The sequence below is a fragment of the Diachasma alloeum genome, unplaced genomic scaffold, assembly GCF_001412515.2.
Source record: "Diachasma alloeum isolate Michigan unplaced genomic scaffold, Dall2.0 Dall_scaffold_00539, whole genome shotgun sequence".
Lineage (NCBI taxonomy): Eukaryota > Metazoa > Arthropoda > Insecta > Hymenoptera > Braconidae > Diachasma > Diachasma alloeum.
The window spans coordinates 289,957-310,804 of NW_021680671.1; the positions used below are offsets into that span (position 1 = coordinate 289,957).

At 34.2% G+C, this 20,848-nt stretch overlaps 1 protein-coding gene across 1 annotated transcript in view; it reads left to right on the forward strand.

The window, feature by feature from the left end:
- The window catches only part of LOC107042947, a 48,841-nt gene that overhangs the window by 866 nt on the left and 27,127 nt on the right, over positions 1-20,848 (forward strand). The window lies entirely within an intron of this gene.

Below are 20,848 nucleotides of genomic sequence, written 5' to 3' on the forward strand. Positions count from 1 at the left end.
GGGGGGGGGGGGGGGGGGGGGGGGGGGGGGGGGGGGGGGGGGGGGGGGGGGGGGGGGGGGGGGGGGGGGGGGGGGGGGGGGGGGGGGGGGGGGCTAGAAAAGAGAGTGTATATAGGTAACCAATCGTTCCATTGATCTGTTGCCTCGATGACCTATGCCATATGCGTTTCGTTGGGGACGAGCTTCATCACCCCCTCCTCACTCAGTCCTTCCTCTGCATTTTTTTTCACTTTTTTTTATCGCTCGAATCCACCACCAAACTATCGATGCACGTATATGCTAGAGTGAGTGCTTGTGTCCTCGCGACGATTGTGTGGATGATGTACTTACGTGGCACTGGGAACAATGATTCAAATTGTTGGACAAGTTGTTTTTGATTCTTTTGGCTTTATCGATTTTTCATTTGTTGAGTTGTTTACGGTTTTTAGAGGATTAGTTATTTATGGGACGGTTTTGGGGGGAGATCTTTGGAAAGGGGATTTTTTATCTTTTAAACATTATTTGGGATTTGTTGATAGTTTTGCATTTCTTATTCATTTGATGCCGTTTAGCGAAGAGAAGCCGTGGAGGCAGTGTCACTTTCTCCACTCATTCTCTTCCCATTTTCTCGCTGGTTTCTTTTTTTCAATTGTCATTAATTCGAGATCTGTGGGGTAAAATTTACCCCAGACTCTGCTATTTTTTTTCAATCCAATTGGTTTTTGAAAATGTGGAATTATTATAAATTTGCATTAAATAATTTACATTTATTCACCGCTTTAGTTTGCACATTTTAAAATGTGGGGGTAAAATGAATCATTTTCAATCTATCCCTTTGCACTTCAAAATGCACTCCAATTCATTCCATTCGCGTCGTTCATTGACGGTTTGGAATGGCTCGTTTTGCCCTTGGTTTTTCGAAATATTCAATTGATTTTGGAATTGCGCAATTTTTTTCAATTCTCGGAAATTGTGCCGGTTCTCCCATCGGATGTAGTATTATTTGGCGTATATTATAACTAGGGCGGCTGCGGACAAATCGATACGTGCTACTTTCATTCATGGCTGCCTCCTTCACGCGCGCCCGGCACGTTGCCTATCTCGCCACTTCCTCCCCCGCGCTCCATAATCAACACATCGACCCCAAAATTGCATCAGATATTGTTGCAGGTGATTTCCATCGCTCCATCACCAATTTTCTCAATCTCTTGATTCTCCTTCTCAAGTGAATATCGATGGAAAATTATTGAGTGGTGGAACACGTGAGTCTCGGAATTAATGCCCTACGTTATTTATCACTTTTTCAACTTTCCAGCGGAGGGCTGGGGGAGCTTCGATACTATTTTTCAAAGTTCACTGGGTGTCTGACTACGTAGGTACGTTACTACTGGCACAGTTGTGCTCCATTGTACGCCAATGCTCATCTGTTATCACTTTCAAACTCTGGGGAAGTTTCATCATGAAAGGACCTTCGCCTTTACCATCGCTCCAATTGCCGAAGTTTTCCACATTTCGTTTTCAATGCGGTAGTGGAGAGGGGGGGGGAGGGGGCAGTGGGATGAATCATGCTGTTGGAAATTTTTCGAATTTTGATTCATAGGTACGTACTTCCGGAGAAATCTCGCTTTTGAATGAAATTAAACTTTTCATTTGAAACTATTCTATTCATTTCGATAACTCACAGTTTTCTTTTCAATGAGAAGGATCAATTGTCTCTAATGAGTAGGAGAGGGTGGAGTAAAATGGACACTTTTGACTTTTTTTGAAATGGTCATGACGTGTTGAATTGTTCATGAAATGGAATAATTTTATTTTTCAATAAAAAGATGAATGATTCCTCTTTGTGATGAGCTTAGACTGAGCCCAATTGATAAATTTGTTTCTGAGTTATAAATCATTTAAAAAAAGTCTAACGTGTCCATTTTACCCCACCCTCCCCTAATTTATTTTTTTAAGGATATCCGAGTAGTTTGGATATTTTTGCCTCCGAAGAGAAGCCTTGTATTTCACCGGTTTTTCGATTTTCTACTTTTCATTGCAAATAGACTAGAATGTTACACTGAGGAAAAAAATTATTTTTGCCGAATACCTATTTATTTGAGAGAAGTATTTATTTTTTCAATACTGTATTTCTCCATTCGAGTCATTCTCAGGCAATCCTCATTAGATTTCAATTATGTTAATTATATTGCTCTAGATTATGATCATGTTAGTTATGACTGAGTCCTTCAATAATTATCATCATTAGAAAATTGATCAAAATTCTTCTCTCTAGAAAATAAGAAATTTAGGAAGAATGAATAATTATTGGAGGAGTTCATCCAAGGTCATGTACAACATAGTCATCTACTAGAGCAACATGATTATTGTAATTGAAACCTAGTCAGGCTCACCTGGGAATGACTCGATTGGAGGAATACGATTTTTAAAAAACAAATGCTTCTCCCATGTAAATGAATATTTGGCAAAAATAATTTTCTTTCTCAGTGTATGAACCGCAACACGGACGATTAAATTTAACAGAAAAACCTATCGAATTCGTTAGAAAATTCTATTGAATTTCTATTGAACTGTTCTATTGGTTTTTGGCCGATTCTATTGAAATGTTCAATAAAAAATATTCAGTAGAAGAAGTCAATAGAATTCAATTTTTTTATATAACTTATTCTATTGAGACATTTTCTATAGAATTTCCTCGGTTCAAATTTTCTGAGTTTTTTCGTTCGATTTTATTGATGAGAAGAAAAGAAAAATAGAATGAAAAAAACTTAGAAAATTTGGGTCGAGCTAATTCTATAGAAAATATATGCTGTTCTATTGTTATATAGAAAAATCGAATTCTGTTGACTTTTTCTATTAAATGTTTTCTATTGAAAACTAATAGAAAAACTAATAGAAAGTTTAATAGAAATTCAATAGAATTTTCTAACGAATTCCATAGGTTCTGCTGTTAAATTTTTTTGCGCGTGAAAGAAATGATATGTCTGTATGTCTGTATATCGGTATGTATGTATGTGACATCTTGGGTTTTCGGTGATTAATTTTTAAAATATTCAATATAACTACGGAGAAATTTGTAGATAAAAATCTGAAATTTTGGCTCATTGTAGCTATGATTGAGTTCAACTTTAACACCCTGTTTCAGCCAGGGATGGCCATTAATATTATATTTCTTCAATATCAAAAGGATTTGCGACTTACATTGACAAATGTTTAAATACTCATCAAAATTTGAAAATAATATAATATTAATAGTTCAATTTGTCCCATTGACGATGAATTAAATATTTTATAATACAGAACTGTAAATTTTCCATTAAGTGAATATTTCTAATTTCTTAAAAGGGGTTATCGATTAACCAAATAATCGGCAATCTTCCTCCCTAAATTATTGATTAATAAAATAGTTCAACTTTGAATATTTAAATTGATGATTAGTTGAATAATTAAAAGTTTAAGAGTGATGGACTAATGAATAAATAATTGAACTAATGGACGGCTTCCAAATTTAAGGGTAATTATGATTTATGAACATGGATATTCCTGGGTTCAGCCCGACCGGTCTAGTAGTTCCGCAGATATAACAACTGTTTCTCCAGTGAAATGGATTTCTACTTTTGTAGTCGTACGTCAAAGTTTTCATTTGAGCCTTAGTTGCCCCTAAACTTCCGGATATTTTATAATGATTTTATTATTTAAACTTTGCGGATCTGAATTTGAATCTCGATATTGAACCGTTAGAAAACATTTTAAAAATCTGAAAAAAAATTAGCAAATTTACGTTTAGAGGAAGATTGATAAAATAATGTTAAAGTTTCAACTTTTGCAAATTACGAGCATTTCATACAAATAATTTATAAACAGTCAATTCTCCATGATAAAAATAATTTGTTCGGGATCGTAAGAAATGTACTCATACTAAGAATTTTACCAGAAATCGATTTCATGCCTAAAAAATACGGTTTGCGAAAGTATAAACGATTTCAATTGTTTATTTATAAACAACGAATGTTTAAAAAAATAATAATTCTGTGCAAAATGTAATTTGAATGATTTCTCTGTGTAATTGAACTGAAACTTCCAGTGTCCATTGATTTTTTCATCAAACTGTGAATTTTCAATGACGAAATTCCTTTGAATTTGATTGGAAGTGTCACACAATAAAAATCTCCACGAATTTTACCGGAAATTTCTACAAAAAAAATCTCAACAGTGTAAATCCTCTAGCAGAATCACAAGAATTATTACATGTTGATAAATTCGTTCTCTTCACCGCCTGAATGATTATTTCATTTAAATTTAATGAAGTCTCTATTTGCATCAAAGGAACATTTGCTTATATTTAAAAAAATACTCATTTGGTGTAAATGACACCGCAAATAAAAGTCAAAGTCAAATCAAAACTCTTCTAATAAACCCAATTATTTGTTTCAAATCAAGTTTATTCCATTTAAATAAACCAATTCCCTGAGTATAGTTTCAGATTTAAAATTTTCAGAAAAGTTTTCCTATCTTTCTTGCATTTCGAATCATCTAAAGAAAACCTATCTTCAAGGGAAATTGACTTATCCTCTTCTATCAATTCGTTGTTGAAGTTCATTCCGTGTTTCTCGTTTCTTTCCTGCACCAAAGTTTTGAAATTTACACTGAATAAAAATAAATTGTTGCTTTTCCAACTCAATAGAATTTTTTGCTAATAATTATTCATGAAAAAATTTTCAGTTTCATTCAATTATGAGGATGAGGCACCCAGTGTTTGGGGAAATGTCTTCATAATATATGTTATAGTATATTATAAGGGCATTAACATTGCAAATAGAAACAAGTGAGAAATAGCTCTTGTATTGCATATAATATAGTTATTTTTGTTAATAAATTAGCAATATGCTTCCGAATGGTTAGTTTCCACATAATTTTCTTCTATCATGTACAATTCATTGTTTATTTCATTTTATTGAATTGAATAAGCTGTTCTTTTACCTAAGTTTACCAGATTTTCAACTTAGTTAAATGTTATCAGCATCATTATTCATATTATCCCTTTTCTTCAGTTCTATCTTTCCTCTCAGCCCTTTGATAAAATATTAATTGAATAATTTTATTTGATAGTTTTGTTTGATAGTAATGTATAGGAGAACGACATTAAATTCGGTTTAGGAGGAAAAATGATTGAAATTCCAAATTTTATCATAATTCAACGGATTTCAGAATTTTTTGGGCCGTAGATTCCCCAGCTTACTTAAATTTTCAGTCAGAATATGAATACTCAGTACCAAATTACGCTGAATTTTCTATGAATTTAACACTCCGTTGGTCGCACATTACGAACATAATCATAAATTTGAAAGAAATCCAGGAAACATTTTAAAAAATCAAGAGTAAAGATCGTATACTTGAAGTAGTCCCGAGATTTTTTTATATTCAGTATTATCCTTAATTATATATTTAAGCTCAAAGTTGTCATTTGCGGGGACAACAAATCGTTCCGTAATTTTTCCTCAACGTTTGAGAAATTTTACAGAACGGAACGTAGAAATAACTCACCAGCTTCATAAAAATTGTTGAACGTTCAAGAATCTTTTATTTTGAAGGCATAATAAGTCGGGAAGTTTCTATAATATTCTACTTCTTCGGGAAAAATTACGTAACAATTTCGTACATTATTCGGTGATGAACCTGAAAATTCACTGAACGTTTCAGATTTCTTCTCTTCCATTCCTATAAAAATTGCCGGAAAACGATTCCTCATTGCGGATTACGTGAATTGTTCCGTAATTTTTACTGAATATTTCTCTCCGTGCAACATTCTTCCGAGGAGAAATAACAGAACTTAGTTCCAATCGGATGGTTTCCAACAATTTGCAATTTTTCTTCATTTTTCTTCATCTCGAATAAGTTCAGAGATATAATCAGAGCTTCATTTGTCCAAATGATGCTAGAGAGTTTTCTATATATAGAGACATTCCTATTCAAGGAGTTCTGAAAAAGGCTATGAGTCTTATCCTCCTCGAGGAATGCAGATAAAGATGGAAATAACAAAAAATGTTGCAAAACTCGGATGAAAAAAAATCGAGATTCCTTTTCTCTCCATTTTTTTCATCATCGGGAGGAGATGCAAATGAATGTGGAGGAAAAAATAGAGTCGAAAAAGGTAGTTGCGGTGTGGCCTTCAGGATTACACGAACGCATTCATGATATTCAATCTGGGTTTCTGGGGTGTGATTACGCCATGTTAAAGCCTATCACCTTCGACGAAAGCTGAATGGGGTGTAGATGGAAATGGAGAGTCAATCAGCATTGGAAGGTCTTCCTAGAGACGTTCCCACATTTTTTACTCACTTTTTCCATCTAGTTTTCTATTGAATTAAGTTCACTAGAACTTGAGTGACAAAGAGAATATAGTGTATTCACGACTTTTCTACAGCTTATTTTGAAAATATTACGCCACTCCTGAACTTATGAAAAAATGAAAAGGATAAAAAATCTCTATTCTTGAGTATCTCTTAACCGCTTCCGTTCAGAAAGAGAGCGCACAATATTATTTAGGAACAGATCGATTACTTTCCCATCTTAATTAAGAAATTTCAGGTTGGAAATATCCGTAGAACTATTCGATTCAGAAAAATTTCCAGCGGCTTTTTCAAAAATTTTATTATTAAAAAATGACTAAAAATTTTCCGTTAAACCCCTTTTGCTACAAGGATAAAATCCCTCCATGAAAAACCGCATTTAGAGCATTGAAAGTCACTATGACGAATAAATCGGAAAATTTCATAGAAACTATTCTAAGAATATGTCCAAAGCTCTGAAATTGTTTTCCAAAAATGTTGGAGTACAAAAAAATACTATTGACAAATTACTCCACATAGACTTCCTTTAAAACACATGATATTGTCTAAAAAAAAGATCAATTACTTTGAAAACTTTTTAGAAATGTGGAACCAGTCGATTGGCAGAAAAATATCAAAAAACATTATCCAGAGTGAATTGAATTATCTAAAAGAAAAAAGTTGTAAGCATTTTGACATACCTTCCCTCCGAAGAAACAGTCTGTACACAAAAAACCGTCTCAAAAGTATCAGGCAATCACTATTTAAAACAAGTGTTAAATCAGTGTTGTCACAACATAGTGCATTTTTTTTGCTAATAATCGAATTTCTATGTATTTTAAATTGAATTTAATGATTCCTTGAATTCGACATTACCCCAGCGTTGACCGCCCACATTACCTGAACGTTGAAATTGGTTTCTCTCCCTGAATATTGGTTTCAAAATGAATTTTTTCAACAACAGATGATATAATCAACCTCATGACCGAACTCGATCAAGATAGCACTGAGAAGAACATTTTAAATCACAATTGGATTCATTTAAACCATTATTTTTTCAGTTATCGTCGATAAACGATCGGTCATACACACATACATATCGCTTAAAACTCTCATAACTCAATGAAAAATGGTCAGAATTGGATGAAACAGACGTCACTTTGGAACTCATTTAATGAGCTTTCCAAAGATTGTACTATATACGTGATTCATAGAAAAGGAAAAAGAACTTGAGCATAGAAACCAAAGAAAAAAGTCTGGTAACGCTCACGGATCTTTTACTTATGGAAACATCTCGGGATCTAATTTGGTCACTTTTCTATGAGAATCTTTTTGTGAATCGAGAGGAAGAATCATGCAAAAAGTTCAAATATCTCCTCCTGATTCCAGATATTCAGCAAAGTCTAAATCATGAATTGCAAACATCTCTTCCTCTAAGCAAGATTGACAAATTTTCCTGACGACTATTTCCGCAATTCTCACTTTGTTTCTGTGAAAAGTCATGGAAAAATCCTGATCTCCTCTTACTTCTAAGATATTCATCAAGAAGTTAACCATAGAGAGAAATTGAGTGCAAAATAAAATTTTTAATAAAGGTTTGGGAATCTAAGGCAGATGACTAAAATTTCATGATTACTTTTGAGAAGTTTCAGTTCTACAAAACAGATCTTTATGAAAACTTCGCTGAAGAATAAATCTCGAACTGAAATTAGGTGCAATATGATCCCTTGGTAAATATCTTGTAATACCGCATATGTATGAATTTGGAAAATAGATCAATTTTAATGACCTTGATCGTAGCTCTTATTCTGCTGTAGAACAAGATCTTTACAGAAACTTATCTCTCATCAGTTCTAAAACATCCTACAAAGAGTCAATCTCCCATGGATTTGAATGCATTTGACTCAATCTTCAACTGGAATTAAATACGTTTGTTAAATATTTTAAAATCCAAGAAAGACACTCAAATTTTCTTCAATAATCGCCTTTTTTAGTAGTTCTTTCTTTGTCCTGCAAAAAATATTAAATGGAAAATTTCACTGTTTGCAATTGAAGGATATCTCGACGAAAACCATTCCGTAACCCAAAAATAATCCGAAATCTCATCGATCTCCCCGTCACTCACAACATGCTGTAAACCAACCGTTTGCAGCTCTCACTCTGTTCTAGAAAAAAGATCATCACAAAAATTTCACTACTCATGCCAGTTCTAAGACATTTATGTGAATATGAAATTATGTGCAATATGAGGATTTGGCAAATATCTTGAAATTCGATATATTCGCTAATTTGGGGGATGGCCAAATCATCAGAATGACCTTCATCGTAGCCTTTACTTTCTTGTTCTCCAAACGATATCTTCGAAGAATGTTCCCTCTCCCTTCGAACTTTGCGATATTTATTAAAGGGTGAACCTCGAACTGAAATTAAGTGCAACATAATGTTTTCTTGGATATATTCTACTATTATATTTAACGAAATTTGTTGGAAGTTCGTGGAAGAACTTGCAACCGCCCATCGCCCGAGGGCCTTCAGTCAAGTATTTACATTTTATGTATATAGTAGTTGGTAATAGCAAACAAGTGGGAAATTGCATTCGTCACGATATAGTCCATATATTTTCGCTAGTAAATTAGCAATTTGCTTCCGAATGGAAATTCTATGACGATGTTTTTTAAATTGAATTCGTTGATTTCAACATTGCTCCAATGTTGGCAGCCAACATTGCCCCAACGTTACAATTTTTTACACGGAGAGAGATTTTCTAGAAGAATTCTAGTACGAGTACTGGAAAAAATCACAATCCACCGGCTGTGAAAAATTCTAGTGCTGTTAAGGTAAAATTTCTTGGTATTTCTGGTAAAATTTCTGGGGATTTCTATGAAATTTTCACAGGAATACGGGGAAAAATTCACGTTTACCCCAATAAAATTTCTAGTGCCAGCATTGGAATGTTTTTCTGGCTGTCACTTTGCGCCTCTTTTCCTGTGCTAGCACTAGTTCTTCTGAACAAACGACTATGGGTCCCTTTACTATAATTAATAGTACACTCTACCCTGTAACATGGTAGAGGGTACTATTCAATATAGTAATTTCTCCTATGTTCATAGGATTCATTCCCATCGAGAGACTTACCATGGCCCATAGTATATAATACCATACCCCATAGGAATCATTACCATAGCATAGTAATGCTTCCTAAATTTTAGGAATACATACAAGTCGTAAATTTGATATGGGACTCTTTACCATGGCTCTTCTCTCCGTGTACAATTATTAATTTCTATCTATGAAATTACTTTATCGACTCGATTATCGCATTGTTGAGCCAGTGAAGTAGTTTAATGCATAAAAAATAATTGCAGGAGAAAACACAATTGTAAAGATTCATATAAACGCAGGGGTTCCGTTTCCCCTTAAGAACGCAGGATTCTCGATTTCAGTACCATGGTTCTTGTCAACTAATATGGAGAATGATCCTGGTTTTCCGCCTACCTACTCCAAAATTCTATCCAACAATATCCTATCCTATTTGTTAGTCAATCTTTGGGAGCAATGAAATACGGAATTGATAAAATAAATACTTCTCTCAAGTAAATGGATATTTGGCAAAAATAATTTTTTTTTCTCAGTGTAGTATTCCACTCAATTTTTTTTCTCCGCTCATTGAAAAAAAAATGGAATATATCTCCAATATAATAATAGACAGAGGAATTGCTATACAAAATATTTCAATAGAATACGTTGAGTAGAAAAATCGCATTCTAAGATTTTTTTCTAAAACACGGTTTCTATTAAATATTTTTTATTGAAGAAGCCGCAGCATTCTTCAATAGAATCGAAGAAACCCTGATAAAGTTCTCAGAAGAAATTCAATAAAATGTTTAACGAATGCGCCATAGATATTCCTAAGAAATTTCTTCGTACGTGTAGTTTTTGATTAATATCTGTGAATTTTCGGGGATATAAATGAAATTTTATGAGTGCCATTTCAAGATATTCATTGAAGGATAGAACCAAATAGCTTTTTGGAGTGAAGTTGACTGAACTAAACTTTTGATAACTAGGCAGATCGCGCGCTTCGCGCGCGCTACCTAGGTTGCATGAAATTGATATTTGTCATCATTTTCATGAATTATAAATCCCCCCACTTACGAACTACGTGATCCTATATTATGTCAATTTTTTTATTATATTGCAATCATGTTTTAATATTTATATCAGAAATAATTATAATTATTATGACAATTAAATTAACCAACTATAAACCAACTTTAAACAGAAACTTGACTTCATTCTCCTGACAACTTCACAAATGATAACGATGTTCAAATCGATTCGTCATACAAATTGACGGATCGAATCGAAAGCTTCATCATTAGCAATAAATGATTTCGAAAAATGAAAAATATCAATGCATNTAAATGATTTCGAAAAATGGAAAATATCAATGCATTTTTAATGGGGCATCAGTTTGGTGTCAATTTTTTGAACGTAAATGTGATATTTCCATATTTAAGCATTAGGTACTTACACAGATTTGGACAATAACCGAGAAAATTTTCCTCATGAAGAGGGAAAAATTTGAATTTTCGCAGCGTGATATCCCAAAATCAAATTATTATTGCTTATCAGAATTTATCTATTGGATGGAATGGATAAAACACGGTATTAATTACAAGATCTCGATAAGATCTTCAAATTTGTATATAATACATCCCCGCTGGTGAAGTCCAAAGCATCATCTTTTGTCAGAAACTATGATTTTTTAAGTGTGACATGAAGTAAAAAACAGGAACAATCTACCATAATTGGATGAAAATTCCACGAAATCAGATTTTTTATGTACCATTTTGAAGAACTAACAATACTCTTCAAAATGATGTACGAATTCTTCACTTTACTTCAACGATAGTGATTGAAAAATGCGAACTAATCTGAATTCAGAAATAAATCAAGAAATTCAATTTCTTAGATAAAATCTCCTATAAGTTGATCAAACTTGGCTGTAATTAAATCGTTCAGGGGTCAATTTCAAGGCAATTTAATGTCCATTGAATTATATATAACATATTCCCACAAATTTGAAGAAAAAAACAGAAAATATCATCGTTTATAGAAAAAAAATGGAAATTTTCAAAACGTGACATGCCAAAATCGATGCATTATCGCTTGTAACAATTGATCTAATGGTTGGAATCAATAATATGAGGTATCAATTTGAAGATCCCGATGAAACCTTCGAATTGATATATGATATATCCCCGCTGATTAAGTATAAACTCTTGATAAATTACAAAAACTGTCATTTTCTAGGTGTGACAAAACATAAGAAATGGAAAAAAACTGTAATAAATTGATGAAAATCCAATTAAATAGCATTTTTAATACACCATTTCGAAAAACAGTACATGTCCTTCAAAATGATGTATAAATATCTTTGTTTTAGCCACTTGAAAGCATCGAAAAATCCATCCGAAGTTAATTTTTCAAGTGAAACATGAAAATTCACTTATCGCTTAAAACTCTCATAACTCAATGAAAAATGGTCAGAATTGGATGAAACAGACGTCACTTTGGAACTCATTTAATGAGCTTTCCAAAGATTGTACTATATACGTGGTTCATAGAAAAGGAAAAAGAACTTGAGCATAGAAACCAAAGAAAAAAGTCTGGTAACGCTCACGGATCTTTTACTTATGGAACATCTCGGGATCTAATTTGGTCACTTTTCTATGAGAATCTTTTTGTGAATCGAGAGGAAGAATCATGCAAAAAGTTCAAATATCTCCTCCTGATTCCAGATATTCAGCAAAGTCTAAATCATGAATTGCAAACATCTCTTCCTCTAAGCAAGATTGACAAATTTTCCTGACGACTATTTCCGCAATTCTCACTTTGTTTCTGTGAAAAGTCATGGAAAAATCCTGATCTCCTCTTACTTCTAAGATATTCATCAAGAAGTTAACCATAGAGAGAAATTGAGTGCAAAATAAAATTTTTAATAAAGGTTTGGGAATCTAAGGCAGATGACTAAAATTTCATGATTACTTTTGAGAAGTTTCAGTTCTACAAAACAGATCTTTATGAAAACTTCGCTGAAGAATAAATCTCGAACTGAAATTAGGTGCAATATGATCCCTTGGTAAATATCTTGTAATACCGCATATGTATGAATTTGGAAAATAGATAAATTTTAATGACCTTGATCGTAGCTCTTATTCTGCTGTAGAACAAGATCTTTACAGAAACTTATCTCTCATCAGTTCTAAAACATCCTACAAAGAGTCAATCTCCCATGGATTTGAATGCATTTGACTCAATCTTCAACTGGAATTAAATACGTTTGTTAAATATTTTAAAATCCAAGAAAGACACTCAAATTTTCTTCAATAATCGCCTTTTTTAGTAGTTCTTTCTTTGTCCTGCAAAAAATATTAAATGGAAAATTTCACTGTTTGCAATTGAAGGATATCTCGACGAAAACCATTCCGTAACCCAAAAATAATCCGAAATCTCATCGATGTCCCCGTCACTCACAACATGCTGTAAACCAACCGTTTGCAGCTCTCACTCTGTTCTAGAAAAAAGATCATCACAAAAATTTCACTACTCATGCCAGTTCTAAGACATTTATGTGAATATGAAATTATGTGCAATATGAGGATTTGGCAAATATCTTGAAATGCGATATATTCGCTAATTTGGGGGATGGCCAAATCATCAGAATGACCTTCATCGTAGCCTTTACTTTCTTGTTCTCCAAACGATATCTTCAAAGAATGTTCCCTCTCCCTTCTAACTTTGCGATATTTATTAAAGGGTGAACCTCGAACTGAAATTAAGTGCAACATAATGTTTTCTTGGATAAATTCTACTATTATATTTAACGAAATTTGTTGGAAGTTCGTGGAAGAACTTGCAACCGCCCATCGCCCGAGGGCCTTCAGTCAAGTATTTACATTTTATGTATATAGTAGTTGGTAATAGCAAACAAGTGGGAAATTGCATTCGTCACGATATAGTCCATATATTTTCGCTAGTAAATTAGCAATTTGCTTCCGAATGGAAATTCTATGACGATGTTTTTTAAATTGAAGTCGTTGTTTTCAACGTTGCTCCAATGTTGGCAGCCAACATTGCCCCAACGTTACAATTTTTTACACGGAGAGAGATTTTCTAGAAGAATTCTAGTACGAGTACTGGAAAAAATCACAATCCACCGGCTGTGAAAAATTCTAGTGCTGTTAAGGTAAAATTTCTTGGTATTTCTGGTAAAATTTCTGGGGATTTCTATGAACACTAGTTCTTCTGAACAATTTCTCTCCGTGTACCTTTCCCTGAATATTGTTTTCAAAATAAATTTTTTCAGCAACAAATAATGTAATCAATCTCATGATCGAACTCGGTCAAGATGGCACTGGAAAGAATATTTTTAATCACCATTGGAACCAATTAAACAATTGTTTTTTCAGTTACCATCGAAAAACGATCGGTCATATACACACATACACGGAGAAAAAATACCAGAATTTTTCCCTATAAATCTAGACAAAAATTACCGTGCCGCACCATAATGTTGGTTGATTTTCCCAGCACCCTAAAAATTACCGTGCCGCACCGAAAATTTTCGCTCCTGCACAGTAAAAAATCCGATACCACACAATAAAAATTAGACCACGAGCTCGTTAATTTTTCTATCGATTCAACATTTTCTCTTGTTTATTATTGTCATATTTCCTTAATCTTTTGGATGATAACTTTATTGATCGATTGATTAATTTGAGAATTTTTTTTTTGCGGTGATTATTTGAGATAGACATACAAACACACACACACACACACACACACGTCCATTGATGGCCTAAAAATATCATATATGCTATATATATGTGGTTCTACTACACTATAATCGAACGCTTGAGACCAAAATTAGTTATTCTAACCCACAAAATTGGAGATTTCGGATTTGGCAAATACAATGCTTCCATACGGAAGCAAAATAAACAGCGTGAGAGAAGCCATTTGACAGATTACATGTGACTGCTACTACGCACAGACATATATACACAGAGAGTCTATATATGCGGTTAATTAGTATAAATATGGAATTAAAATGAATAATTATGAGAAACAGTAGTGTACACAGGTAGCGTGCGGCTGCGGCAGTCGCCCAAGCTTTGTCTCATTTTCCCCTTTTTTTATAAAATATAAAAAACTATACATTCACGTGATATGGCCTTTTCAGTTATCCTGGTGTGAAAATGAACTGTGAAATATGGATGTGTTAATTTTTTTGTCTTAAGAATCTTTGGTGAATTGTTCCACCTCCGGAACTATTAAATATATTGACCTAAATTGGATATGGGAATGTTGTTCGACAATCCTAGCTAGTAGCCAAAGTTTCAAAAGGTTTCCCTGACTTTTACTTATGTTATAATGCGCAAATATGGATTCTGACCAAAAAAAAAGGCAAAAGCAGCTACATCTGTACCTATATTACCTCAGTACCTACATTATCTCAGAAATATATGAATGACATCAAAACGGACATTTTGGAAAAAAATTGAAATCGGATTAGTTGTTTTTGAGATATTGAGCAAAAGAGTTTCCCGCATAAAATTGAATATCTCCGAAACTAATGGTTCGATTTCGCTCATCCAAAATCCCAAACTTTATTATCATAAAACCTAAAAAATCCTACCAAGTTTCAAGTTTCTATCTCGACTATTTTTCAAGTTATCATGCATAGAAGCAATTTCAGTGAAAAAATGAAAAAACGAGAAGAAAGCTCTATTGCTCGGGGTGGCATAGGTCGGGTGAGGGTAGAGAAAGGAACGATTATTTTTACAAAATTGACTTTGTGGTGAGATTGTACACTGTAGAGCGGTGATATCGTCGTCGTAGAGCTGAAGAAGAAGCGTAAAAGCTACGCTGATACACATCACTTACCGAGAGGCTATACTCACTTCTGAAATCACGGCACCACTCTGGGATAAAATTATTCCGAAATTACGTGAAATCACTGAAATCAAGTGATTTCAGATCTCCGAAATGATGTTCCAATTCATGTGAAATCGTCTGAAATCAATGAAATCACCTAAATCAGTGGCGCCCTGGCGTAGTGCGAGCCGTACAAGTAGTTCGTGATTTTAAAATTGGCACGCCTGCCAACGATGATACTAAAATGCCGTACTCATTGCCATACTGGTTTTTCTGAGAATCCCATATTTACTTGCTCTCAGACAAATGGTATGGTATGTGCTTATTATCGTATGGTTCCAGCAATTCCATTCGTTATAATTTCAGATACTTCAGGCCAAGAATCAATATTTCGCAAATCCTCAATGTGATGGTTGTCTAATAACGTTAGGGACGAATAAATAACGAGAAGTACTAGTCATCGACGTAAGCACCCTTTACAAAGCGAGAAGTATTTTGTGAAAGAATTCAAGGGAATCGATATCGGTGATTGGTGTTTATTGCAGGAGGAAAAAATATCCTATTTGTTTATTAGGGTATGTCCTGAATTTCACCTATTCAGGGGGGAATATAGGAACACAACTTCTTTGCCATTGGTATATTTTGGATAAAAGTCTGAAAGTTTAAAGTCGGAGCCAATGAGCTCTCATGGCTATATTTATGTAAGCCAATATCAAAGAACAATTTCTCCTCGGATCACTGAGAGACATTGAACAATATATCTAAATAAATGAGTTAATGTTATAACAATCTGTGTGTGAAATCATTTATGTAACTTTTGTTTTCTGATATAAAGCTCTGAAATTGATTGTTATTTGTAAATTATTAGTGGAGATTGGGGTAAAATGGACCGCTTTTCATCGTCATTAGCTCAAGATTGGCGGAGTGGAATGAAACGAATTCGCTATTATTTGCCAGCTTTGATTTTCATAATTTGTCACTACCCGTTTTGCCCTACCTCTATCATTTATTCACTTTATTCATCGTGATTTCAATGACTTAATTTTATCTGAAATCACTGATTTCGAATTAATGAAATCAATCGAAATCATGAAATCAGTAGCAGTAAACCGGGTTAAGGAGATTTTGACTTTTGGTCAGTTTTTGATAAATATCTGGGAATCTAAGAGAGATAGAAAAATTTTCCTCATGACCTTTTTTATAACCCTTAATTGGCTCTACAAAAAAAGTCATGACAAAAATTTTTCTATCTCTTTTAGATTCCGAGATATTCGTCAAAAACTGACCAATAGTCAAAATCGACTTGCGCAGTTTACCGTTTCGCTACTGAAATCATCTCCCGTGACGCTCAAAATCACCGAAATCATTTTTTCTGAAATCATCCGAAATCGACTTAATTTCGAAATCATGGTATCACTCAATTATGGAGTGAATAGCCCCTCGTCACTTACGCCTCTTTGAGTTTACGATGATGATATGATGACTGAGGAGTTCCAGAATGTCATGAGTTATTGTTGGAGGTTCATAAATATATAGGAAAGCTATTTAGCAACTTGGAAAATGGCCAAATTTTCATAATTACCTCAACCTTAGCTCTCACGTTGCTCTCCAAGAGGTCTTATAAAAAATTTCATTATCCCGCTCGGTTCTAAAACATTTACCAAAAAGTAAATATTCGGTTTGGAATTATTCACAATATGACGTGTTAATAAATGAGGGAAGACAGTCAAAATTTTTTCTGTAGTTTATCCTTGGTTTTACAAAAAAAGTTTACACAAAAAAAATCCTGAAACAGTCAAAATCTCATCAACATCCCCATCACTCACCCCAGCCCTAAACCAACTGTTTTTTGGCAGCTTTCGCTCTGTTCTACAAAAAAGCTCTTCACAAAAATTCCAATACCCCTGCCAGTTTCAAGACATTTATTGAAGAGTGAATCTCGGACTACAATTAGGTATAGTATAACGTTCTATTAAATGATAGCGCTTATTCTCCTCTATAAGAAAGGTTCTGCAAAAAATTTCACTATCCCCTTTTACTCCACGGACATTTACCGGAGAGTAAATCTCATTTCGGAATTAACTGCAATATAACGTTTTGATAAATGTCCATGAGGAATTGTCAAGTCTATTTTATCTATTTTGTAGTTTACTCTTCATCTTATAAAAAAATGATTACACAAAAATTTTGCCATCTCTTTTCATTCGTCGATATTCCCCCAAAAACTATTTCGTACCACAAAAACAAGCCCGAAACACTCGAAATCTCATCAACATCCTCATCACTCACTTCAGCCAACCGCTAAATCAACAGTTTTTCGTAGTTCTCGCTGTTCTATGAAAAAGTTCTTCAAAAAAATTTCGATACCCCTATTAATTCTTCGCGGAGGGGAAAATTCAATAAAAATTACCAGAAAAAAAACGTAAAAATTACGTTTCGAAAGGTAATCCGCGAGCGAAGTAAAATTCAATAAAAAATGTGACTCGGAACGGAACCTAGAAATAAGTCACTAGCTTCATAAAAATTGTTGAACGTTCAAGAATTGTTGATTTTGGAGGAATAATAAGTCGGCAAGTTTCTGTAAGATTTTACATCTGCGGGAAAAATTAAGTGACAATTTCATATTTTGTTCGGTGATGAACATGAAAATTCACTGAACGTTTCAGATTTCTTCTCTTTCATTCCTATAAAAATTGCCGGAAAACGATTCCCCATTGCGGATTATGTAAATTGTGCCGTAATTTTTACTGAATATTTCTCTCCATGTACGATACTGTGATGACTACATCTGCACTAGGGATGTAACGGACAAAGCTGACCGGTCAATTTACCGTTACTTTACACGTAAATTACACCCGAAGGCCAATTACTGGCCATTTTTGGTAAAAAAAAAGTGACGGAATTTCGCGTCACAAAAATGACCAAAGAGAATCTTGACGGTCATTTTACATCTAAATAGAGCGCTACAAATATCGTTCATCATGTTACCGTGTCACTTCGAAATTCGGCCCTTGGACTTCTTAGCTCTCCAAATTTTAGTAAGAGATGGCCTGTTTTAGACATCATATGTTTGAGAGAGTTCTCTAATTAGCTCTCAAATGAGAAGATTTACGACATCATTGATGCAATGAAAAATGTCATACGACCTTTTTTCTATAATTGAGCTTTATAGATTCTATGATAATAATAAATAATTTTTTTGCAATTCCATACTAAGGTGATATGAAACAGGGAGCATTTCCCTGAATTCATCCCAAATTTATAGAATCGCTCCATCTCTCTCACACAAAAAATTAAAACCTAATTCTCAAACTTTCGTATCATCATCATTCAATCATTCGACACTTTTCAATCCATTCAACTACTCAATCTTCCATAAACGCGGAGTACAAGTCCTCTTACGCATCAAAAAATGAAACCAATTTCAATTTGAGACTTACCATCTTTATTAATTGAAATTTTCAGATGGCTAAAAGTGAGATTTTCAAGTCTCAACTTAGGATCTCAAATTAAGAATCTTTTTCGACATGCAACTTCCATTCTACCCCAACCTATACAATATGTGGGCGTCCACATGAAAAGGGCCCACTTTGACGGTATTGGAGTTATGTATGTTCCGATAATCTTGATCAGATTTCTCACATTTTGAGCCCAAAATCAACCCAATAGAATGAAAACTGACGTCAGTATAGACGATCACAAAAACAATTTAACATTGGTTTAAATGGGAGATGTGGAGAGAAAAACGTGAATATCTCGGAAACTAGATGCGACAAAGTGGGCCCTTTTCACGTGGACGTACACATATATTTGTAACAAGGAAAACTCAGATAAACAATAAATAAAATTTAATTTCGCCAACTCGACTGGGCTCCAAAGTTATCACTTCTATACAAACTGCTCACCTCCACAGTATTCGTTAAAGAGTAAACTCCGAAGTGAAATTAGGTCCAATATGACAATTCAGTAAATATCTTGCAAAGCATATTCACCAATTTGTATGAATGCCAAATTTTCATAGTGACCTTAATAGCTCTTATTCTGCTATACGAGAAATGTAATAAATTCCCATTCTCTGACATTGACCAAAAAGTAAATCTTATTTCCCAATTAACTGCAATGTGACGTTTTGATAAATGTTCAAGGGACATAGTCAAAGTCTTTCCCCAAAAATTTCACCATCTCCTATCAATTTAAAGATACTCCCCCAAAAACTCTTTCATGCAAAAGTAATCCTGAAACACTCGAAATCTAATCAACATCCCCATCACTCACACCAGCCCTAAACCAACCATTTTTCGTAGGTCTCACTGGTCTATAGAAACGATTTTCACAAAAATTTAGCCACCCCTTCCAGCGCTACGATATACATCAACGAGTAAACCGTAAACTGAAATTAGGTCTAATATGGCAATTTGAAAATGCCCAAATTTTTACAATGACTTCAATCATGGCTGTTAGTTTGCTCTAAAAGAAAGGTCTCAGTAAAAGATTATAATACTAGTGCAATTTTTAACTTCCCGACCCAAAGGCAGGAAGTTATTGTAATGACCCCGAAAATCGAATGCGGAATTTCCATGATTTCTTCACATTCCTTGGCCTCTAGAATCATCCTGATACGTTTTTAAAGACATGTCTGTATGTGTGTACGTGTGTGTATGTATGTATGTATGTATGTGACCAAAATTTTGTCCAACGATATCTTCTAAACAAATGAACCAATTCCAAAAAATGTTTTTTCAATCGATGGGTGATGTGACATAGAACTAATTAGGTTCCCTAGTAGAAATTTCATTGTGCAGAAACATCGTGGCGTAAGTTGGCGCGCGACATTGCCTTTCGCGGCGATGTACCTCAGAAAGGTACGCAGCAGGGTCGCCGAGACAGGGCTGCGCGAGGTTTATGCAGGATGAATCTGTGTCCGCCCTAACCACAAATCTCGTCAATTAAAAATTCACAATCGTCAGATTATGCGTATTAATTCAAATCAGTTATTGAAGGATTAAGAATTTGTTAGTGAATAATTATCTCTCGCAACTAATTGATGATTATTATTATCGATAAAATTAAAAAATGAGAGCGTACCGCGTCAGTGTCGCATAGGGTTCCAGCAGCGACCTAGCCGCGGAGTACGGCAGTGCACTCCGTGCGTGAATGTCACTGCAACAGCCAATGTCGCAGAGCCTAGCCAGAGTGGAAATTGCTTCAGGCCCACCTGAAGCACGATCAGAACTTGATCAGGTTTTTGTAAGGTTCGACTGATCCGGTGATTCCTGATGAGAACCTGACCAAGTTCTGATCCAGCAGATCGGATCCGAAAAACTACAGGACGATTCAGATCAAGTTCTCATCAGGTAGGCATGAGCTCACCCTGAGGTCGGCTGCCTGACCCCAATTTGATCAAATTCGGATTTGATGTCTTTGATCGGCATTTGAACGGGGTCAATTGAAGAGAAAATGATCAGATTCAGATCCGGTCCACCTGACATCAATTTTAATAAGTTTTTTGGATAATTTAATTAACTATTATGATAATATTCAAAACTAAGTTTTATCAACCATTATCAATAATTATTTTCAATCTTTAAAAAGGATCA